The sequence below is a fragment of the Oncorhynchus mykiss genome, chromosome 7 (genome assembly GCF_013265735.2).
Source record: "Oncorhynchus mykiss isolate Arlee chromosome 7, USDA_OmykA_1.1, whole genome shotgun sequence".
In the NCBI taxonomy this organism is placed as follows: domain Eukaryota; kingdom Metazoa; phylum Chordata; class Actinopteri; order Salmoniformes; family Salmonidae; genus Oncorhynchus; species Oncorhynchus mykiss.
The window spans coordinates 59,802,731-59,824,868 of NC_048571.1; the positions used below are offsets into that span (position 1 = coordinate 59,802,731).

The 22,138-nt window shown below is 41.6% G+C and overlaps 1 long non-coding RNA gene and 1 pseudogene across 1 annotated transcript; both read left to right on the top strand.

The window, feature by feature from the left end:
* Positions 1 to 231: 231 nt before the first annotated feature.
* LOC118965306 lies at positions 232 to 1,880 on the top strand. Its single transcript, XR_005052623.1, has 4 exons — positions 232 to 333; positions 436 to 462; positions 1,205 to 1,227; positions 1,548 to 1,880. It is a non-coding gene; the product is annotated as an uncharacterized LOC118965306 (long non-coding RNA).
* A 235-nt stretch (positions 1,881 to 2,115) lies between these two features.
* Positions 2,116 to 17,569, top strand: LOC110528985 (annotated as a pseudogene).
* Positions 17,570 to 22,138: the final 4,569 nt, after the last annotated feature.

A 22,138-nucleotide genomic window follows, 5' to 3' on the forward strand; every position in this document is an offset into this window, starting at 1 on the left:
AGTGCAAAACTACAAAATAAAATAGAAGGGTCCATGCAGATAGTCTTTGTGGCCATTTTGTTAGTCTTATGGCTTAAGTCTGCCCCATCTTGCTATTACAAACTGAATCCATAGACTTACACGGTTGTAGACCAACTAAACATACCTGTGCACAGGTGCATAATTCCAACATAAAATATTAGTTTATGTTCAATTCTTTCTGCCTACATCTCCCAGTGAGCACTAAACTGAGCAAGGGGCAATTTAATATGACGTTTGTTTTGCGTTGGCACTATAAATCCCCTCCCCTTTCTTCGTCACATCCTCTTTCAAGTTGGTGTCCTCGCTTTAGTGGTAAGTCTTATAGTATTCTATCCCGAAACGAATCCAAACTAATCTGGAATAAATGGTTGGCATCCATTGCATCTAACAACTTTGTTATATATTTTATTGCAGACACATCTCCACAAGATGAGAGCAAAGGTAAATTGATGAATATCAACTTATTGGCGGGTTTTTGTTTGGCTCTTTGTCACTACTCGTCAGTGGCTAGCTAACGCCAGGCGAACCTTTTTCTAGTTTCCTTTATTTGTTTTAACTTAACTGGTGTACTAGTAGGTCTTTGTCGCAGGGTTATATATATATATATATATATATATATATATATATATATATATATATATATATATATATAAGTTACTAACAAATGTTAACGCAACAATTTCAACACCTTAAGGAGTTAGTCGCTCAATCGAAAATTAATTGGGCCCAAATCTATGGCATTCACATGACTGGACAGGGACACTTGCCCGCCCACATGTTTAATAGGCTTGATTATGCCACAGCTACCAGGTGGATTATTTTGGCGAAGGAGAAATGCTAATAACGAATGTCAACATTTGTCCACAAAATTAGAGAAATTAGCTTTTTTTTGTATTTCTTGGCTCATTTCAGCTCATGAAACGTGGTGACCAACACATTACATGTTGCGTTTATTTATTTTTTGTGTAGTTAGAACGGCCCAGTGGCACATGAACGGTACTAGCAATGTTGCTTTTGATGTCTTTTGTAGCCTGCAGTAATGCAACATGGTAGTGATTTCTAGTGCCATGTTTATTCAAAACATGCAGTGACGTTAATCTCAAATCATACTCAGCATGTTAACAAAATACTTGGCTTGTTTTGAATGTGGATTTTCACTTGACAAGTGTTTTTTTTATTACAGTGGAGGAAGAAGCGTATGCGCAGGTAATAATCATTCTTTGCCTTAATTCATATGTTGGATATGAATGGTACAAGTTGTCATTAGCCAAACATGGTGCTCCGTGTATACAGAGCAATTGATACACTGCAAGATTGGCTGGACTTGCGTTTTACTTTGAGAATCATGCTTAGCACAATTTCGGGCTCATTGAGTTCAATTCTGGGTGTACACTTTGTCATTGAGTACTGGTGTAGACTTAATCATTGTTAAAGTCCCTACAGTTACTTTGCAATCTCAACTGATATGGCTGTGTAGTTTTGCATGTAATGTAGTGCTGTTCACTCATTGTCACTCTTGTCTGTAGGCTGAAGCGTAAAAGGCGAAAGATGAGGCAGAGGTCTAAGTAGACTGGCCCATCCATACCCTACAGCTGTGATCTCCAAGCCCTCTCTGGTGACTGAAGACTGCAGTCCATGATGTGAAGAGCTGGACGTGGTAGTCTGAAGCAAACGTTGCAATGGCGTAAAGGACAGATCCCGGCTACCCAGTCTTCTACTCTGCAAGTGGCTTCTGGCTGACTACTGGAGAATGGCGAGGAAGACCTGAGATTGAATCTTTGGTCGTTTTTAATTCTGGCCTTATACCATCTGCCCAGCACAGTTGTAAAGACCATAATAAATATTTGGTTTACTAACTACATTGCTCCCTGTTAATTGATTTATTGGTCGTGTCTTTCAAACCACATGTTAGCCCTACAGTAAAATCCTTATGAGAACGAGGCAACTCTTGAAACCATATTGCAGCACACTTAGTTTGTGAAATGCCTTTGGGTATTGATATGGGTTCAGGTTCTTGACTCATACTTAAGGATAGCCTTTGGGGTTCTATTTTTTTTGGGGGGGGGGGGGGGGGGGGGGGGGGTGTAATACGATTGTGCTTAGTGTGAAACAAGGGCTCCTGTAAATTTTCAGAAACGTTGTTTAATAGTACTATGACAAACAATAGTTTAGGATTTAGATGAAATGAATGGAATGGCAGTTTTGGAGCGCTTATCTAGTGGGCTTCAGGTCCAACTAATGGGAACATGTCCACCACTAAACTAATTCCAAGCCCCAAAATGCATAATTCTGAAAAGATTAACTCAGTCCACTTGGGCTCGACAGTGAGTCGTTTTGGATGCTTACCCTGCTATAGAAAACCACAGGATATGGGAGACGACAATATCGACATGGGCAATCAGCTACAACTCTTACCCGGTTCAAAGGTCTTTAATTGCATTGGTAGACTAGTGTACTGAAGCGTACGTTATTGTAATGGGACCTTAAACGCATCTGTTTTCTATTCAAAGAAACGAGGCATTCATGTGACAGCATAATGAACTCAATCACTGTCGTAGTGAAGCTAATTTTCATGGATTGCTTTCATTAAAATGTATCTTGCTAGTTACATAACTGATGTCGTGTTGGTGTAAAGTACTTAAGTAAAAAAAAGCATGCTAATGTAATTTAATTCCCAGCTGCTAGTCATGCCAGTCTACTAGTAATAGCTTGCCAAACCTAGGTTTTCTGTGATTATCTTCATGTCCAACAGGTTATTAACGCAATCACTCGGGAAATTGTTTTGCAATGGGTCAAGTGAAAGTACATATTTGCTTTCTTTATGGCCACTGACTTATTCTTACAGAAAATTAAGAGGATGAGATGGGGACTGACTCGGGACAGTGAGGATGAAGAAAAACCAAGCATAAACTTTGACCCAAGTCTTCCAACTTCACATGCTGTGGGTTTCATATTTACATCTACAAAGTATTGTTGTACAGCTGTATCATTGAGTATAGAGTTCTTGGTTTTCTACACTGCACAAGTGCTTCGGCCCCCCTCCCAGTACGATGACGACAACTGCCAGACCATCCCAGTGCTTCCATTCACCGCCATCATGCTTATCCCTGGACAGACCCTGCCGGAGGTCAGCAATGATGCGCAAAATCATCCAGAGAGACCGCACCTTTGCTGTGCTCGCACACAGGTATAGAGTGAAGGGAGGGAGAGAAGGAGAGGGTGGGAATAAGGTGAATGGGCTCTGTTTAGGGCTGTCTGTACCTCTCACCTTACCCTCCAGTGACAGGCGAGGTGCATGCAGAGTTTGGGACGACAGCTGAAATCTATGCTTATCGGGAGGGGCAGGAGTACGGCATCGAGACTGTCAAAGTGAAGGTAGTCGGACGGCAGCGGTTCAAGGTCCATGAGATCAGAACCCAGGCAGATGGGTGAGTGGAACCAAATGTTACTGAACAGAACCACCTGAAACCTCGTGGAACCTGGGCAGAGTAATGAGTAAAACAGCTTATACAGAAGACCAAAATCTATCCAATCTGTCTGTCACTTGAGCTTCATCTCTAAATGTAATCATCATTCTCACTTTCATAAAGGCATTATTATCTTCATGGCCTTATAAGTAGAGATTGGCCTTGTCCGAAATCCACCTTGCCTACTTCTTACTAAAACTACATACGGTGTACTAATATTACTGCATACTAGATCTTACTGTTTAATAAAAACATGCATTAAGCAACAAATATCAACATATTACTCATCCATACTGAGAAGATGTCATCTATTGCTCACCATTTGTACATTTTTGCAGAGTGCGTCCCCTATTCTGATTATCAGCTGTTATCAAACACACGTGTGTGTAAAAATACGATTCTCTTCCTCAATAGTGTGCAGCAAATTCTACTAGATGAAAAGCAGAAATTAGTATGACATCCTGGCATTTAAAACATATTCAATAAAAAAGAAATGTCACATACTATAAAACGTTCTATTTTCACATACCCTAAAAGCCTACTATTTAGAATGCAGGTATGGTTATTCTGACATGGCCTCTATGTACAGTATGAATGAGCAACAAATATTTAGCAAGTTATTCCACAAGATGGCACACTCATTCTTTTTCTGCTTTTAGTAGAAAAGCACATTAGACACTATGGGGAGGTGATATAATATACTAGCCTTTTAAACAATATACAGTGCCTTGCGAAAGTATTCGGCCCCCTTGAACTTTGCGACCTTTTGCCACATTTCAGGCTTCAAACATGAAGATATAAAATTTATTTTTTTGTGAAGAATCAACAACAAGTGGGACACAATCATGAAGTGGAACAACATTTATTGGATATTTCAAACTTTTTTAACAAATCAAAAACTGAAAAATTGGGCGTGCAGAATTATTCAGCCCCCTTAAGTTAATACTTTGAAGCGCCACCTTTTGCTGCGATTAGAGCTGTAAGTCGCTTGGGGTATGTCTCTATCAGTTTTGCACATCGAGAGACTGAAATGTTTTCCCATTCCTCCTTGCAAAACAGCTCGAGCTCAGTGAGGTTGGATGGAGAGCATTTGTGAACAGCAGTTTTCAGTTCTTTCCACAGATTCTCGATTGGATTCAGGTCTGGACTTTGACTTGGCCATTCTAACACCTGGATATGTTTATTTTTGAACCATTCCATTGTAGATTTTGCTTTATGTTTTGGATCATTGTCTTGTTGGATGACACATCTCCGTCCCAGTCTCAGGTCTTTTGCAGACTGCATCAGGTTTTCTTCCAGAATGGTCCTGTATTTGGCTCCATCCATCTTCCCATCAATTTTAACCATCTTCCCTGTCCCTGCTGAAGAAAAGCAGGCCCAAACCATGATGCTGCCACCACCATGTTTGACAGTGGGGATGGTGTGTTCAGCTGTGTTGCTTTTACGCCAAACATAACGTTTTGCATTGTTGCCAAAAAGTTCCATTTTGGTTTCATCTGACCAGAGCACCTTCTTCCACATGTTTGGTGTGTCTCCCAGGTGGCTTGTGGCAAACTATAAACAACACTTTTTATGGATATCTTTAAGAAATGGCTTTCTTCTTGCCACTCTTCCATAAAGGCCAGATTGATTGTTGTCCTATGGACAGAGTCTCCCACCTCAGCTGTAGATCTCTGCAGTTCATCCAGAGTGATCATGGGCCTCTTGGCTGCATCTCTGATCAGTCTTCTCCTTGTATGAGCTGAAAGTTTAGAGGGACGGCCAGGTCTTGGTAGATTTGCAGTGGTCTGATACTCCTTCCATTTCAATATTATCGCTTGCACAGTGCTCCTTGGGATGTTGAAAGCTTGGGAAATCGTTTTGTATCCAAATCCGGCTTTAAACTTCTTCACAACAGTATCTCGGACCTGCCTGGTGTGTTCCTTGTTCTTCATGATGCTCTCTGCGCTTTTAACGGACCTCTGAGACTATCACAGTGCAGGTGCATTTATACGGAGACTTGATTACACACAGGTGGATTGTATGTATCATCATTAGTCATTTAGGTCAACATTGGATCATTCAGAGATCCTCACTGAACTTCTGGAGAGAGTTTGCTGCACTGAAAGTAAAGGGGCTGAATAATTTTGCACGCCCAATTTTTCAGTTTTTGATTTGTTAAAAAAGTTTGAAATATCCAATAAATGTTGTTCCACTTCATGATTGTGTCCCACTTGTTGTTGATTCTTCACAAAAAAATACAGTTTTATATCTTTATGTTTGAAGCCTGAAATGTGGCAAAAGGTCGCAAAGTTCAAGGGGGCCGAAAGCAAGGCACTGTATATACTGACAAAAGCACATACAGTGCCTTCAGAACGTATTCATACACCTTGACTTATTCCATATGTTGTTGTGTTACAGCCTGAATTCAAAATGGGTAAGAAAATAAATACATTTAATCCATCTTCACACAATACCCCATAATGACGAAGTGAAAACATATTTTTGGAAAAGTTTACAGAAATATCTAATTTACGTAAGTATTGACACCTCTGAGTCAATACTTTGTAGAAGCTCCTTTGGAAATGATTACAGCTGTAAGTCTCTAAGAGCGTTCCACCCACACCTGGATTGTGCAACATTTGCCCGTTATTCTTTTCAAAATTCTTCAAGCTCTGCCAAATTGATTGTTGATCATTGCTTATACAACCATTTTCAGGTCTTGCCATAGATTTTAAAGTAGATTTAAGTCAAAACTGTAACTCGGCCACTAAGGAACATTCACTCTCTTGGTAAGCAACTCCAGTGTAGATTTGGCCTTCTGTTTTAGGTTATTGTTCTACTGAAAGGGGAATTCATCTCCACCAGTGTCTGGTGGGCAGCAGACTGAACCATGTTTTCCTCCTCTTTTGCCTGTGCTTAGTTCCATTTATTTTTTTTATCCTGAAAAACTCCATAGTCCTTAATGATTACAAGCATACCCATACCATGATGCAGCCACCGCTATGCTTTAAAATATTGAGAGTGGTACTTAGTCATGTGTTGTATTTGACCAAAACATAACACTTTGTATTCAAGACAGAAAGTTCATTGTGTTGTCACATTTTTTGCAGTTACTTTAGTGCCTTTCAACATTGTATAAAATATTCTGGGCCCTCAGTTTTCCATGCCAGTGTACTTGTGTCAGACACAACTGTAGGCTATTTGCGCAAGGATAAGAAGCAGTGCTTGACTTGGGCAGGAGCTCACCGGAGCTGAGTACTGTCACTTCAAATGTTCTACTGCTTATATATTACCTCAACAATATTGTGGAGCTCTTGTACCTAAATATAAACAGTACCAGCACCCAAAATGAGTACTGGAACCTATTTCAGTCCAAGTCAGGCACTGATAAGAAGTAATCAGGTAGGCCTATTTTATGACGTTTCCACTGGACCAGAGCATGATATTTTCCCCTTTCACACTGAGTGGTTATCAAAAGGGAGAGAGCTGGAAAGATTTTTCAAATACGTTGAGAAACTTGTAATTCTCAATGGATGTAAAAACATACTTTGTTAGCCTATAGGCCTAATAGGCCTAATTCTATGTATAATCAGGCCAGGTAGCCTATAGGCCTAATTCTATGTATAATCAGGCCAGGTAGCATATAGGCCTACTATGTATAATCAGGCCAGGTAGCCTATAGGCCTACTTCTATGTGTGCGCGTCCTTACTCAACATTGACAAAAGCGCTCCAAACAAAAGACAATGACTAAATTTACAAAACTCATAAATGGAATGAAATAAACCAAAACTTGTTTCTCACAAATGTAGTTTGGTTTATGCTCTCTGCAAGCAATATGTCCACTCCGACAATGATAATGAGAAGACTGGAATAATAATATTGAATGCATTAACAGAAATTACCTTTGCCAAAGTAACAAACATTGTACATTAGAATTATAGGAATTAATGTTAAATGTACTACTGGTGCTAAAATATTCATACCCCTTGACTTTTTCCACATTTTGTTAGGTTACAGCCGTGTTCTAAAATTGATTAAATGGTTTTTCCCCCATCTTTCTACACACAACACCCCATAATGACAAAGCAAAAACAGATTTTTAGAAATGTATTACAAATTTAAAAAACTGAAATATCACATTTACATAAGTATTCAGACCCTTTACTCAGTACTTTTTTGAAGCACCTTTGGCAGTGATTACAGCCTAGAGTCTTTTTGGGTATGATGCTACAAGCGTGGCACATCTGTATTTGGGGAGTTTCTTCCATTCATGTCTTCAGATCCTTTCAAGCTCTATCAGGCTGGATGGGGAGTGTTTCTCCACAGCTATATTCAGGTCTCTCCAGAGATGACCGATCAGTTTCAAGTCTGGGCTCTGGCTGGGCCACTCAAGCACATCCAGAGACTTGTCCCGAAGCCACTCCTGCGTTGTCTTGGCTGTGTGCTTAGGGTCGTTGTCTTGTTGGAAGGTGAACCTTCATCTCAGCCAAAACCAGATCGCTGGAACTGAAATTCGAGCTGGTCTGCGCATGCCTGTAGTGCCTTGCTTCTGACACCGTCTGGATCATATGATTTTTGTGGGTTGACATGTTGAATGTATTTCTTGATGTCATTCACAGAGATCTGTATATCAACAGCTGGTATGCTGTCTATACTGTCCAAGGCTACTTTCTGCTTCAATGTAAAATCACACATCAAAAAGAAAGGAGGACCAAGGCACTCTTCATATAATTAATTAAAATGCCTTTATTAATACTTATTAGTATATGAAGAGTGCCTTGGTCCTCCTTTCTTTTTGACGACCAATTTACCCCTTTTACCAAAGAGCACCTCCTATCTACCAAAATGTACTATTGTGTACCTTAGTAGCGCTTCCCTTCCTCCTCTTTCTACTAGTAAAATCACACATGTCAAACCGACAATAGAAACTGTTCAAATAATTTGCAAAAGCAAGGTCCTTTTCGACAATGTATCTTTGGTTTGTAACCCTTGTCACGCTTTCCTACTGTCCTTGTCCTTGAAAAGGTTTTCTCATTTGTCTTTGTATGCTGCCTTGCACTCATTGATTTTGCTTTTCTTTCTTAAAGCTGCAATATGTAACTTTTGGGGGACCTGACCAAATTCACATAGAAATGTGTGTTACAGATCTGTCAATCGCATTGAAAGCAAGTCAAAAGCTGTAGATCTGTTCTATGTTTGTTTCATTTTTGCATTTTTTTCCCCAGCTTCAAACAGCTGAAAATACAATACCTTTAGATTCTACACAATACTTGCTTGTTTTGTCACATAAACGGAAATTAGGCAAACTATTTGAATTTTTGCAACCAGGAAATGGCGCAGCGAATTCTGGATAGTGCATCTTTAATAAGCTTAAACTTGTCATTCGATTTTTCTATAGGCTATTGATATTGTTTGTTCTCTCATTATTAGACCTTTGGCTACCTTATGTTTTTACCTTATGCCATTCAAATAACCTTTTGAGATAGAACTCTGTTATATTCATTGTTTGACCGGGAGAAAGCCATGCATAAAGTTATTAACCTTAGGCTATGAATATGACTCAAGGCTATCAAATGAAGAGAAGGGAAAAGAGGCTACATTCTTTTAATACAGCTAGACCGAAGACTCTTTAGACACACTATAGCCTTATGCCCATGCATTTGACAGAGAGAGAAAGTATTTTCTGACTGGGCATTTTGTGCTGCTTTGGTGAATTCTCTGCTCTCTTTGGCCTGCATTCCTCTCTTGCTATATATAGTTATTGGAACAGGCTATAGGAATAGGCAAATTACTCTGAATGTCGCTTGTGTGCTGCCCTGCTGTGCGCTGCGACACTAAATGTTTTACTGCGTGGCGCCAGTGAAGTTCAAATATGCAAAACCATCGTCTGTCTCATCACTATGAGACCTGGTCGGTCTTTGTCATGGAGAGAGAGTTCCTAATGTTTTGTACAGTCAGTATGTACCACTATTCACATGATATACTACACATACTCTACTACCCTCATAATCTAGTTTAAATGAGACATCACATATCTAAAACAGGAGTTCTCAAATGTTTTGGGGCCGGGGACCCCTTTTATGATAGCAAATTCACCAATGACCACCTCATAACACAACTCGAGTGAGATAGAAATAGCATACAGGGTGTTTTACTATGACTTTGGCAGTGCATGGTCGGACGAACCACGGGCCGAACCCTGAGAAGGAACATTTTGTCATGGGGCAGATAGATGTTTTGTTGTTGCAGCTTTGAAGCTAATATCCTGCAATTCTAAAATAATTGCCGTGATGCAGATAGAAAACTTTGCCATTTCAAAGCTTAAATTACAGTGCATTTATGTCAACAATTTTTGTTGTTGTTGGTGTTATGCTGAAATATGTATAATTGGTGGAGTACTGTGGATACCAATATCCCTGTGAGCCTCCCAGGTCCATGTTGCCCAGGGTTAAGAACATCCATTGTAGATTAATAATATTACATTGTATTACATTACATACTTTTAACTTATTCCACAGATCCCTACGCCAAAAGTAGTTTAATGTGTTAGTAATATTCATAAAAAAATGTAATGTCCAAAAAAAGAGATCTGGCCGTGGACCCCCTGCAGTACCTCCGTGGACCCCCTGCAGTACCTCCGTGGACCCCGGTTTGAGAACCCCTGCCTTAAAATATTACCTTATATGTCTGTGTATGTTGTTCTGTTGATGGTGAAGTCATGCACCGTCTGTTATCACACGCTCTTGAAGTTAACAGAGTGTGGTGGTAGTGACAGGGTGTGGAGAATAGGAGCGGTGGGAAGGTTAATTGTTTGTTAGGGGGATGTTTAACATGCAGATGTAGTGGTGACAGTCTTCGGTGGCGAGACACACGGAACATGAGACGCATTTTCAACTGTAGGCCCAATCTTACGGAGTGTTCAGATAAACTTGTTTTGTCTAGAACAGACATGCTTTTCTGTCATGTGGAAAAGGAATAATGTCCCCTCTATATATAGTTGCTCCCCCTGAATGTGACCTGCAACCCAGTGTTGTTTGTGTAACACAAGGCATATGAATGAAGATGTTCTCCTGCTGAGGTGATGTTTTCTGTGTGTTTGCCTGTGTTCCAATCAGAGGAAGTTCCACTGGGCCAACATGACATCGTGGCCTCCCTGGGTCTACGCCCTCTATGACTCTGTGTACTCAACACTGTTCTATAGGTTAGTGTTTTAACCTCTCAGGGCTAGATATACAGTCCATTCAGAAAGTATTCAGGCCCCTTCACTTTTTCCACATTTTGTTACGTTTCAGCCTTATTTTAAAATGGATTACATAATTTTTTTTCCTCTTACAATCTACTCACAATACCCCATAATGGATAAGCAAAAAACAATTTAGACATTTTTGGAAATAAATAAAAACTGAAATACCTTATTTACCTAAGTATTCAGACCCTTTGCTATGAGATTAGAAATTGAGCTCAGGTGCATCCTGTTTCCATTGATCATGCTTGATGTTTTTACAACTTGATTGCAATCTACCTGTGGTAAATTCAATTAATTGGACATGATTTGGAAAGGCGCACACTTGTCTATATAAGGTCCCACAGCTGACAGTGCATGTCAGAGCAAAAACCAAGACATGAGGTCGGAAGAATTGTCCTTAGAGCTCCGAGACAGAATTGTGTCGAGGCACACATCTGGGGAAGTGCATCAAAAAATTTCTGCAGCATTGAAGGTCCTCAAGAACAGAGTGGCTGCCATCATTCTTAAATGGAAGAAGTTTTGAACCACCAAGACTATTCCTAGACCTGGTCATCTGGCCAAACTGAGCAATCGGGGGAGGTGGGTCTTGGTCAAAGAGGTGATGGTCACTCTGACAGAGCTCCAGAGTTTCTCTGTCGAGATGGGATAACCTTCCAGAAGGACAACTATCTCTGCAGCACTCCACCAATTGGACTTTATGGTAGAGTGTTCCGGCAGAAGCCACTCCTCAGTAAAAGGCACATGACAGCCCGCTTGGAGTTTGCCAAAAGGCACCTAAATGACTCTCAGATCATGAGAAACAAGATTCTCTGGTCTGATGAAACCAAGATTGAACTCTTTGGCCTGAATGCCACGTGTCACATCTGGAGGAAACCTGGCACCATCCCTATGGTGAAGCATGGAGGGGGCAGAATCAAGTTGTGGTGATGTTTTTCAGCAGCAGGGACTGGGACACTTGTCAGGATAGAGGAAAATATGAACGGAGCAGTACAGAGAGATCCTTGATGAAAACCTGCTCCAGAGTGCTCAGGGCCTCAGCCTGGGGCGAAGGTTCACCTTCCAACAGGACAACGGTCCTAAGGACACAGCCTAGACAACGCAGGTGTGGCTTTGGGACGAGTCTCTGAATGTCCTTGAGTGGCCCAGCCAGAGCGCAGACTTGAACCCGACCGAATATCAAAATTGCTGTGCAACGACGCTCCCCATCCAACCTGACAGAGCTTGAAAGGATCTGCAGAGAAGAATCGGAGAAACTCCCCAAATACGGATGTGCCAAGCTTGTAGCATCACACCCAAGAAGACTCAAGGCTGTAATCACTGCCAAAGGTGCTTCAACAAAGTACTGAGTAAAGGGTCTGAATACTCATGTAAATGTGATATTTCTACATTAGCAAAAATGTCTCTTTGTCATTATGGGGTATTGTGTGTAGATTGATGAGGGGGAAAAAATATTTCATCCATTTTATAATAAGGCTGTAACGTAACAAAATGTGGAAAAAGTCAAGAGGTCTAAATACTATCTGAATGCACTGTAACTACTGTGTGTACACAGACAGAACATTGCCAATGGAACTTGATTTGAGCTGATTTATTCCATAATGTGTTTTAGAAAAATACTTTACCAGTTAAGTGACGACACACATCCTGTTTGTAACCTTGTTTCTTGTGTTTGTCCCCCTGGAGACTCTGATGAATAGAGTGAAGAGACAGCTCCATGAGTGGGACGAGAACCTCAAGGATGATTCCCTCCCCACAAACGCTATAGGTACAACTCCCCGGCCTGCCCTAAAGGCTACTGTATATTTCTGCCACAAAAACCATCATATTTTCAGGTACTTCTTCCAACCTCTCAGATTGAAATCCTGATCTGTAACCTACCATCTCCCCATCCCTCCTTCCTATCAGATTTCTCCTACAGAGTGGCAGCCTGTTTGCCCATAGACGATGCCCTCCGGCTCCAGCTGCTGAAGATAGGCAGTGCCATCCAGAGGCTGTGCTGTGAGCTGGACATCATGGACTGGGTGAGCACACAAAGACAGACAGACGCAGACATGTGCACACACACAGAGCCATAAATACACATCACTAAACCTTACAATTTAAAGGCCAAGCACACTGCTCAACGCATGAACCAGGCGAGGACTTGTTCATCTGTCTGACACACAGAGCCGTATCCACACACTGTTTGATATTTACCCCTACACCCACCACGAATCCATTCAGCTGTACCCACTGTACCCCAACTGATCTGGTCTAATCTCTTACCCCTACTCCTCCCTGTTGTTCTGTGGTAGACTCCCGTCTCTCTCTCTCCTCTCTTTCCTCTACTCTAATGTGCTAGTGTTATATTTAGCCACCGCCTATAAAAGTGATGATAATTTCCTCTCTCTTGAGGTGGTGGGTCGGAGATGCTGCCTTCTTTTGTGAGCTCTCCCATGCATTGAGAGCTGTGCAAGTGTTAAAACACCTCTTCTCTAATCCATCCCTCCATCCTCACCCTCCTCATCGTCGCTCTGACTAGAGCTGGAACAATAAGCTGAAAATATTACAGACGCTGACATTGCCTTGCTCTTATTATCGAAGCATTTTGCTTATGTTGGTAATTTTCTGTGATTTTGCAGCAAAATGTTCTTGTTCTAAAAATCATTATTTGGTCAACAATAATAGCCTATGCATAATGTATATTCCTGCTATGAAAGTACAGTTAAAGTCAGAAGTTTACATACAACTTAGCCAAATACATTTGAACTCAGTTTTTCACAATTCCTGACATTTAATCCTAGTAAAAATCCCCGTTTTTCGGTCAGTTAGGATCACCACTTTATTTTAAGAATGTGAAATGTCAGAATAATAGTAGAGAGAATTATTGATTTCAGCTTTTAGTTCTTTCATCACATTCCCAGAGGGTCAGAAGTTTACATACACTCAATTAGTATTTGGTAGCATTGCCTTTAAATTGTTTAACTTGGGTCAATCGTTTCAGGTAGCCTTCCACAAGCTTCCCACAGTAAGTTGGGTGAATTTTTGGCCATTCCTCCTGACAGAGATGGTGTAACTGAGTCAGGTTTGTAGGCCTCCTTGCTCGCACACGCTTTTTCAGTTCTGCCCACAAATTTTCTATAGGACTGAGGTCAGGGCTTTGTGATGGCCACTCTCTAATACCTTGACTTTGTTGTCCTTAAGCCATTTTGCCACAACTTTGGAAGTATGCTTAGGATTATTGTCCATTTGGAAGACCCATTTGCGACCAAGCTTTAGCTTCCTGACTGATTTCTTGAGATGTTTCTTCAATATATCCACATAATTTTCCTCCCTCATGATGCCATCTATTTTGGGAAGTGCACCAGTCCTTCCTGCAGCAATGCACCCCCACAACATGATCCTGCCACCCCCATGCTTCACGGTTGGGATGGTGTTCTTCGGGTTGCAAGCCTCTCCCTTTTTCCTCCAAACATAACAATGGTCATAATGGACAAACAGTTCTATTTTTGTTTTATCAAACCAGAGGACATTTCTCCAGAAAGTACAATCTTTGTCCCCATGTGCAGTTGCAAACCGTAGTCTGGCTTTTTTATAGCGGTTTTGGAGCAGTGGCTTCTTCCTTGCTGAGTGGCCTTTCAGGTTATGTCGATATAGGACGCGTTTCACTGTGGATATAGATACTTTTGTACCTGTTTCCTCCAGCATCTTCACAAGGTCATTTGCTGTTGTTTTGGGATTGATTTGCACTTTTCGCACCAAAGTATGTTCATCTCTAGGAGACAGAACGCATCTCCTTCCTGACTTGTATGACGGCTGCGTTGTCCCATGGTGTTTATACTTGCGTACTATTCTTTGTACAGATGAAAGTGGTACCTTCAGTTATTTGGAAATTTCTCCCAAGGTTGAACCAGACTTATTGGCTGATTTCTTTTGATTTTCCCATGATGTCAAGCAAAGAAGCACTGAGTTTGAAGGTAGGCCTTGAATTGCATCCACAGGTACACCTCCGATTGACTCAAATGATGTCAATTAGCTTATCAAGAGCTTCAAGAGCCATGACAATTTTTTATGGACTTTTCCAAGCTGTTTAAAGGCACAGTCAACTTAGTATATGTAAACTTCTGACCCACTGCAATTGTGACACAGTGAATTATAAATTAAATAATCTGTCTGTAAACAATTGTTGGAAAAATTACTTGTGTCATGCACAAAGTAGATGTCCTTACCGACTTGCAAAAACTATAGTTTGTTAACAAGAAATTTGTGGAGTGGTTGAAAAATGAGTTTTAATGACTCCAACCTAAGTGTTTGTAAACTTCAACTGTAGTTTGCTGTTGCTAGCTAATTTGTCCTCGGATATAAACATTTGGTTGTTATTTTACCTGAAATGTACAAGGTCCTTTTTTGTTGTTGCTGGATATTAGTAAAATGTTGACCCATTTTAACTCATGCAAAATCGTGTGTCCCCTACTCTGACAATTAATCCACAGATTAAAGGGGAAACTGAGTTGGTTTCTAGTAATCTCTCCTTGTTCAGTCTTCTTTTCTACTTCTGTGGATTTTATATGGCAGTTGGCAACCAACATTAAGGTGCGTTACTGTAACCGACTGGACTGGCATATGGACCTCCTTCATCTTTCAATCACCCATGTGGGTATATGCTCCTAAAAACCAATGAGGAGATGGGAGAGGAGGGACTTGTAGCGGGTCAGGCGTCTAAAAATGCAGACACTCGTTGACCCACACAGAAGCAGTTTGGATGAAATAATTGAATAACATGTATGTGTACATTTATGCAACACAGGCTATTTCACAGCAGTTTAGATGGTACAATGATTCTCTAAACTATATACTTGCTTAAGCTAACTGTTCGAGTTTTTGGGGCGGCAGGTAGCGTATTGGACAGAGCTTTGGGCCAGTAGCCGAAAGGTTGCTAGATCGAATCCCTGAGCTGAAAGGTCAAAATCTTTCGTTCTGCCCCAAGTCACTTAACACACTGTTCCTAGGCCATCATTGTAAATACGATTTGTTCTTAGCTGACTTGCCAAGTTAAATAAAGGTTAAATACATTTAAAAAATGTAAAAGGAAATAGTATTTTAGCAACCAAGAAGTGGCGGTGGAATTTCTACATCTTTAAAAGATTGTCTCAAAGACCCATTAAATGTAACAATAACTTGAATCTATAAAACCTCAAATAATATGGAGTTTCTCATCAATGTCCCTGAACACTCAACACTTTATCTATGGGCTCATCAGAGTGGCGTGCGCGCGCAAGGAAGGGTTAAGCAAGTTCGTGTCTCTTGTTTGACATTCATCTAGTTAAGTTTCATAACCATCTCTCTGGCTACTGTCCCATTCTGTCTGTCTACACTGTCTGATTCGACCTGGGTCATTCTAGAATATTTGTAGTTTTAATGTATTCGTATACTTTAATATCTTTTTTTTGTACAGTGTGGTTCAGACAATAAAAACATTATCTCTACCCTGGTCTCCTCCCCCCCACACACACACACCTGCAGCTTGTCTCTGTATGGCCCCATGGCAGCCTATGTTAACTCCCACGGTCCATGAGACCCTGACCGTCTACAAAGCCAGCAACCTCAACCTGGTCCGCAGGCCGTCTACGCTCCACAGCTGGTTTCCAGGGTAACCCCTCTCTATACATGCCTCACACACATACATACATTCCCTCGCTCTCACACATTTAGATGTACACTAACCCATTCCCCACACTATAGAAACTCACCCACAGCCTTACACTCACAAATTATATTCTCAAGTGACACACATGTCCAAGACCCTTGGGCTCCCCTGGGTTCTCAGTGATTCTGTTATGTTACGTAAGGAATCTTCAACCAAAGCCACTCGTCAGTCCTCAGCGCTCCTGTGTTTGCCTCCTGTAATAATGACAGCAATAACTTCCTCCACTTATCCTCCCCATGGGCTGGCACTGTTCAAGATGAGTCTTATTCAAGTCCTCTGTGGGGAGCTATAGAGGAGGAAGAAACCTCTCTGCCACACTGCTCTTCTGGTGAAGAGTGTTATTACAGCCTGTTGTTCTGAGTAGACATGTTGTGGAGAGAGCAACAGACACACAACATGACAGATTTAGGCTGTTTATTGGTGTCTTTCATCTGTTAATTGCAAGGGCTTCTTTGTGATAATTGTTATTCAAATGGTAGGTTGTTGCCAGGAAGAGAACCCTGAGAAGTGTCTAAATTGAACAGGTGTCAGATGGGAGTGGAGTGGTTTGTCTGTGTGCCTTCCCTCCTTTGCCTGGCCTGCCGCCATTCCTACGTGACAGCCAGTAAGGGCTTTATTCTGAGGAGAAAATGGAGAGGTGATGAGAGAGGGCATTGTATTGAATAGACACAGTCTGTGTTTTTTCTCTATGTAATATATGTGCATGAGAGCATCAGAAAGTCCAAGGCCTCTATTAGCAATGCTGTCTGGTATGCCATATACTGTGTGATGAGGGGAATTGGAAGACTAGGTTATTCGTTTCTGTGTCAGATGCCTTATGTCAACAATAAGAAGTGAGGCATGCTGCACAAATCCCTAAGGACTGATGGAAGTTATTTCTGCCTCTCTCGCTCGCTCCTCCCCCCTCCCTCAGGTATGCCTGGACGATCGCTCAGTGTCAGATCTGTGGCTCCCACATGGGCTGGAAGTTCACGGCCACCAAGACGGACTTATCCCCTCCTCGTTTCTGGGGCCTGACCCGCTCAGCAATGCTGCCCCGCATCCCCCAGACAGGTGGCCAGGAGGGGGACGAGGGCTCCCGCCTGGTTTGCCTGTGGCAACATGAGGACCTCCCTGCCACCCATGTCGCCAACACACCCTGTCCACTGGCGAGGGCCTCTCCTTAGTACTCGGTGTCCCACCCAACCCCCGACAGCCATGGCAGCAAATCCCTCAAATAAGGTCATCCTGCCTTTAAATGTCACTTTCTAACACACACACACACACACACACACACATAGAGAGGAAGATGATGGAGAGGTGTTTTGTTCCTGAGTGCAGTGACACTGGAGATGGAATGCGTTGCATATTGACAGATACAGTGCCTTGCGAAAGTATTCGGCCCCCTTGAACTTTGCGACCTTTTGCCACATTTCAGGCTTCAAACATAAAGATGTAAAACTGTATTTTTTTGTGAAGAATCAACAACAAGTGGGAGACAATCATGAAGTGGAACAACATTTATTGGATATTTCAAACTTTTTTAACAAATCAAAAACTGAAAAATTGGGCGTGCAAAATTATTCAGCCCCTTTACTTTCAGTGCAGCAAACTCTCTCCAGAAGTTCAGTGAGGATCTCTGAATGATCCAATGTTGACCTAAATGACTAATGATGATAAATACAATCCACCTGTGTGTAATCAAGTCTCCGTATAAATGCACCTGCACTGTGATAGTCTCAGAGGTCCGTTAAAAGCGCAGAGAGCATCATGAAGAACAAGGAACACACCAGGCAGGTCTGAGATACTGTTGTGAAGAAGTTTAAAGCCGGATTTGGATTCAAAAAGATTTCCCAAGCTTTAAACATCCCAAGGAGCACTGTGCAAGCGATAATATTGAAATGGAAGGAGTATCAGACCACTGCAAATCTACCAAGACCTGGCCGTCCAGGTCTTGGTAAACTTTCAGCTCATACAAGGAGAAGACTGATCAGAGATGCAGCCAAGAGGCCCATGATCATTCTGGATGAACTGTAGAGATCTACAGCTGAGGTGGGAGACTCTGTCCATAGGACAACAATCAGTCGTATATTGCACAAATCTGGCCTTTTATGGAAGAGTGGCAAGAAGAAAGCCATTTCTTAAAGATATCCATAAAAAGTGTTGCTTAAAGTTTGCCACAAGCCACCTGGGAGACACACCAAACATGTGGAAGAAGGTGCTCTGGTCAGATGAAACCAAAATTGAACTTTTTGGCAACAATGCAAAACGTTATGTTTGGCGTAAAAGCAACACAGCTCATCACCCTGAACACATCATACCCACTGTCAAACATGGTGGTGGCAGCATCATGGTTTGGGCCTGCTTTTCTTCAGCAGGGACAGGGAAGATGGCTAAAATTGATGGGAAGATGGATGGAGCCAAATACAGGACCATTCTGGAAGAAAACCTGATGGAGTATGCAAAAGACCTGAGACTGGGACGGAGATTTGTCTTCCAACAAGACAATGATCCAAAACATAAAGCAAAATCTACAATGGAATGGTTCAAAAATAAACATATCCAGGTGTTAGAATGGCCAAGTCAAAGTCCAGACCTGAATCCAATCGAGAATCTGTGGAAAGAACTGAAAACTGCTGTTCACAAATGCTCTCCATCCAACCTCACTGAGCTCGAGCTGTTTTGCAAGGAGGAATGGGAAAACATTTCAGTCTCTCGATGTGCAAAACTGATAGAGACATACCCCAAGCGACTTACAGCTGTAATCGCAGCAAAAGGTGGCGCTACAAAGTATTAACTTAAGGGGGCTGAATAATTTTGCACGCCCAATTTTTCAGTTTTTGATTTGTTAAAAAAGTTAGAAATATCCAATAAATGTTGTTCCACTTCATGATTGTGTCCCACTTGTTGTTGATTGATTGTGTCCCACAGTTTTATATCTTTATGTTTGAAGCCTGAAATGTGGCAAAAGGTCGCAAAGTTCAAGGGGGCCGAATACTTTCGCAAGGCACTGTAGATATGGGAAATTGAGCAATATTTATTCTGCAACACAGGCAAATCTTTCCCATAGCATGCTACTCTGGACTTGTCTGTACTGCTCTCTCTATCTAGCTCCAATACTATCTGTCACAGACATGGCACGCACTAGTGCATTGCCATACTATCAAACTGCTCTAAACCATAGGTGTGACTTTGCATGCAGTATCCAGCTAGGTGTGTATAGGGTTATAGACTCCGATCAAGAGGACTTTGGGGCCCATAATCTCTAAACAAACAAATCAATAGAAAGCAATTTGGGATTCTGGTCACCGTTAGTTGTTGATGTGTTTCTCAGAGAACCTAATTTCTGCTGGATTGGTTCATGGAGAGATAGACCATGTAAAATCCAGGATTAGAGGGGGTTTGTATATGTGGAAGTATGCTGCTTTTACAAGGATGTATCATGCCTTTGTTTCATGTGCCAGATGTTTTGATCAGTTGGTCAAGAAGGTCATGTGGTCTGATGAGACAAAAATAGAGCTTTTTGGTCTAAACTCCATTCGCCGTGTTTGGAGGAAGAAGAAGGATGAGTACAACCCCAAGAACACCATCCCAACTGTGAAGCATGGAGGTGGAAACATCATTCTTTGGGGATGCTTTTCTGCAAAGGGGACAGGACGACTGCACCGTATTGAGGGGAGGATGGATGGGGCCATGTATCGCGAGATCTTGGCCAACAACCTCCTTCCCTCAGTAAGAGCATTGAAGATGGGTCGTGGCTGGGTCTTCCAGCATGACAACGACCCAAAACACACAGCCAGGGCAACTAAGATGCATCTCAAGGTCCTGGAGTGGCCTAGCCAGTCTCCAGACCTGAACCCAATAGAACATCTTTGGAGGGAGCTGAAAGTCCGTATTGCCCAGCGACAGCCCCGAAACCTGAAGGATCTGGAGAATGTCTGTATGGAGGAGTGAGCCAAAATTCCTGCTGCAGTGTGTGCAAACCTGGTCAAGAACTACAGGAAACATATGATCTCTGTAATTGCAAACAAAGGTTTCTGTACCAAATATTAACTTCTGCTTTTCTGATGTATCAAATACTTATGTCATGCAATACAATGCTAATGAATTACTTAAAAATCATACAATGTGATTTTCTGGATTTTTGTTTTAGATTCCGTCTCTCACAGATGAAACGTACCCATGATAAAAAATTACAGACCTCTACATGCTTTGTAAGTAGGAAAACCTGCAAAATCTGCAGTGTATCAAATACTTGTTCTCCCCACTGTTTGTAGTATACATGTAGAGATACTCATTTCTATTTTGTAACTGATGGAGGCCCATTTAACTGCAAGACACTGTGCCTCTGAAGTACCTCTGGTCAGTGAAGACTAGAGTTGGCTTGGTGCCAGGTGTAGACTTGAGGAAAGCAGGGCCCAAGGCAGTGGATCCAGAGAATCCGTCAGTCACCATGGTTCTGTGTGTGATGTTGATGGCTGGATGGAGTGCCTATGGTCCAAATCGATGTCTTGTTTGTTTGTTATATCAGTGAGCCACACAATTAAATGTGTAACCAGTAATAAGTAACCAGTCAGTTATGGAATTTCTGGTCTGATATACAGTTGAAGTCAGAAGTTTACATACACTTAGGATGGAGTCATTAAAACCACTCCACAAATTTCTTGTTAACAAACTATATTTTTGGCAAGTCGGTTAGGACATCTACTTTGTGCATGACACAAGTAATTTTTCCAATAATTGTTTACAGACAGATTATTTCACTTATAATTCACTGTATCACAATTCCAGTGGGTCAGAAGTTTACATACACTAAGTTGACTGTGCCTTTAAACAGCTTGGAAAATTCCATAAAATTATGTCATAGCTTTAGAAGCTTCTGATAGGCTAATTGACATTATTTGAGTCAATTGGAGGTGTAACTGTGGATCTATTTCAAGGCCTACCTTCAAACACAGTTCCTCTTTGCTTGACATCATGGGAATGTCAAGCAAAAATTTGATTTGATTTGAAATCAAAAGAAATGAGCCAAGACCTCAAATAACTGTAGACCTCCACAAGCCTGGTTCATCATTGGGAGCAATTTCCAAATGTCTGAAGACACCACGTTCATCTGTACAAACAATAGTACGAAAGTATGAACACCATGGGCCCACGCAGCCATCATACTGCTCAAGAAGGAGACGCATTCTGTCTCCTAGAGATGAACGTACTTTGGTGCGAAAAGCGCAAATCAATCCCAGAACAACAGCAAAGGACCTTGTGAAGATGCTGGAGGAAACGGGTACAAAAGAATCTATATCCACAGTGAAACGAGTCCTATATCGACATAACCTGCAAGGCCGCTCAGTAAGGAAGAAGCCACTGCTCCAAAACCACTATTTAAAAAAAAAAGCCAGACTACGGTTTGCAACTACACATGGGGACAAAGATTGTACTTTTTGGAGAAATGTCCTCTGGTCTGATGAAACAAAAATATAACTATTTGTCCATAATGACCATCGTTATGTTTGGAGGAAAAAGGGGGATGCTTGCAAGCCGAAGAACACAATCTCAACCGTGAAGCACGGGAGTGGCAGCATCATGTTGTGGGGGTGCTTTGCTGCAGGAGGGACTGGTACACTTCCCAAAAAAGATGGGATCCCGAGGGAGGAAAATTATGTGGATAAATTTAAACAACTTCTCAAGATATTAGTCAGGAAGCTAAAGCTTGGTCGCAAATGGGTCTTCCAAATGGACAATGACCCCAAGCATAC